General features: G+C 40.8%; 1 pseudogene; it reads left to right on the top strand.

Moving 5' to 3' along the window:
- The window catches only part of LOC114626324, a 4534-nt pseudogene extending 2405 nt beyond the window's left edge, over nucleotides 1-2129 (top strand).
- Nucleotides 2130-3114: the final 985 nt, after the last annotated feature.

The following is a 3114-nucleotide window of genomic DNA, read 5'->3' as shown; positions in this document are numbered from 1 at the left end:
TCACTCTCCCCCCCTTTCTCTGTGTGTATTTGTGTGTTGCAAGTAGAAGCAAGTATGAACATCATAGGACAACTGGCAGAAGTTGGTTCTCTTCTTTCACTCTGTGGGTTCTAGGAAAGAGTTTAGGTCATAAGGTGTTGTGGCAAGTATATATACCCACTGCTCATTGATAATAGATTATGCTTTTTAGATAGTAATATTTTAATGAAGATTGTAGTGAGTTTCCTGTTTTTTAAAAAATCTTTTCTTTTTGAAAACAGGAAGAGTTGATCAGACTGTTCATAGATTAAAAAAGTATAAATGCCTTATGAGCATATAAAATGTTGTGTGCTCCCTGTTTTTGTCTGTAGTCCTACCATGGTTAATTAGATTTTCACACGTGAGCATGGGGAGAACATTATTTAGATGGGAGAAGGAAATAGAAAAGATAATGGGAGAAGATACAGTCAAAGTATATTACTATATGTATATTCATGGTGGAACTGTGAAGAATATGCTCCATGATTACTCAAAATTTAAAAGAATGTTAAGCTGTAAGCCCTTTAAAGTGTCATGTACGTAGACTTTTGTTTCCACACTTAGCAATGTACATAAATATATGCACATATAAGCTTAATAAGACTATGTTTGTGTATGCCTGTATTCTCTACAGTCTTGGACCAATCTGCATGGGTGCATGTACATATAGTCTCTAGTAATTGAAAAGTTGGAAAGTACTGCTAGGCATTACTAGAAGCTGTCTGCTTAGTTATCATTAAAATTTAATATGGGTACTTGTTAGTTTTCTGTAAAAAATTATTTCAATAACACAACTCAAAATAAGATGAAATAAAATATAATTCATTAATTTTCAAACTATCTTTGAGCAATAAAAAGAGTAATGAAAAATTTCATTTTGTATAGGCTCAAACATTTTCAATAAAATGACTTTGATTTAGATTTAAGTATAGATAAAAATCCATACAAAAGTAGGTTCTCTGTTCCTCCCTGCTCCAGAGACAGCTGCATCTTCTTGTGCAGTGCCAGCCTCATCCCATAGACAAAATTGTGAAGGTCGGTGTGAATGGATTTGGCCATATTGGGCACCTGGTTACCAGAGCTGTCTTCTTTTCTGCAACTGGCAAAGTAGAGATTGCTGCCATCAATGACCCCTTCATTGACCTCAACTACATGGTCTACATGTTCCAGTATGACTCCACCCATGGCAAATTCAATGGCACAGTCAAGACTGAGAATGGGAAGCTTGTCATCAACAGGAAGCCCATCACCACCTTCCAGGAGTATGTATGGAAAGAGCACAGGATACTTCAAGGAGATAGTAAGGGACAGCATTAACTTTGTCTTGTTCCCCACCTGTAGGCAAGATCCTGCTAACATCAAATGGGCCGATGCTGGTGCTGAGTATGTTGTGGAGTCTACCAGCATCTTCACCACCATGAAGAAGGCTGGGACCCACTTGAAGGGTGGGGCCAAAAGGGTCATCATCTCTGCCCCTTCTGCTGATGCCAACATGTTTGTGATGGGTGTGAACCATGAGAACTATGACAACTCACTTAAGATTGTCAGTAATGCATCCTGCACCACCGACTGCTTGGCCCCCCAGCCAAGGTCATCATGACAACTTTGACATCATGGAAGGGCTCATGACCATGGTTCATGCCATCACTGCCACTCAAAAGACTGTGGATGATCTCTCTGGAAAGTTGTGGTATGATGGCTCTGGGGCTGCCCAGAACATCATCCCTGCATTCACTGGTGCTGCCAAGGCTGTGGGCAAGGTCATCCCTGAGCTAACCTGGAAGTTCACTGGCAAGGCCTTCCGTGTTCCTATCCACAATGTATCCATTGTGGATCTGACATGCCACCTGGAGAAACCTGGCAAGTATGATGACATCAAGAAGGCGGTGAACCAGGCATCTGAGAGCCCACTGAAGGGCATCGTGGGCTACATTGAGGAGCAGGTTGTCTCCTGTGACTTCAACAGTAACTCCCACTCTTCCACCTTTGATGCTGGGGCTGGCATTGCTCTCAATGACAACTTTGTAAATCTCATTTCCTGGTATGACAGTGAATATGGCTACAGCAACAGGGTCGTGGACCTCATGGCCTACATGGCCTCCAAGGAGTAAGAAGCCCTGCACCACCCATCCCAGCAAGGACACTGAGAGCAAGACAAAGGCCTTCGGTCACTGAAGAGTCCCTGTCCCAACTCAGCCCCCAACACTGAGCATCTCCCTCACAATTTCCATCTCAGACCCCCATAATAACAGGAAGGGCCTAGGAAACCCTCCCTGTTCTCTTAAATACCATCAATAAATGTTCACTGCACCAAAAAAAAAAATCCCAAAGTATTTTGAGATTATAGAATAAGACAACTAAGAATGATAACCTCTTTCTAACTTTATTTATGTATGTATGGCATATGTTTATATATTAGTTCAGGTATGTGCATGTGTATCTGAGGGTAATAGATCATTGCTAGCTCTACTCCACAATTGCTTTCTCCATAAGGGTTGGAGAAGTCTTTTATTGAAACTGTACCTCTCATATTCACCTAGTCTGACTTGACAATGAGCTCTAGGTGTCCTCCTGCCTCTACCTCCACATGCTATAATTATATAATCCCCTGTGCCTGGCTTTATGTTGGTGCTAAGTAATCCAAATCCAGGTCCTCATAATTGCTTAACAAGTAGCTTATTGAATGAAGCATCTTCCTGGCCTGTTCTTTCTGATTTTACATAATGAAGATCATCTATATCCTCTCTGATAATCACTAACATGCTACCTACAGCCTTCTTATGGCTAGCTCTCACTTTATTTTTGATGTGAATATGCGGTTGTTTATGCTTGTAGGATTCTAAAAGCCATTCAGCATGGGTATCCTTTTATCCTGATGGGTTTTCAACATGGTATCAAATGAACTACATAAATAAGATCAGTGAACACTAAGGAAGAACTCAGTGTGTAAACTTGATCTTGGATCTAAGGTCTCACCTAGCTGAAAGGCTGGAACTGTCCCTTATGCTCAAAACATTTCTTCTTAAGAAAATTACCTCAACAGAGAGAATCCTGAAGTAAACTGATAATTGGGTCCAAAATATTGAGAGTCTTAAA

The sequence above is a fragment of the Grammomys surdaster genome, unplaced genomic scaffold (genome assembly GCF_004785775.1).
Source record: "Grammomys surdaster isolate TR1022 unplaced genomic scaffold, NIH_TR_1.0 233, whole genome shotgun sequence".
Taxonomy (NCBI): domain Eukaryota; kingdom Metazoa; phylum Chordata; class Mammalia; order Rodentia; family Muridae; genus Grammomys; species Grammomys surdaster.
This window is presented reverse-complemented; position numbering and strand designations above follow the sequence as displayed.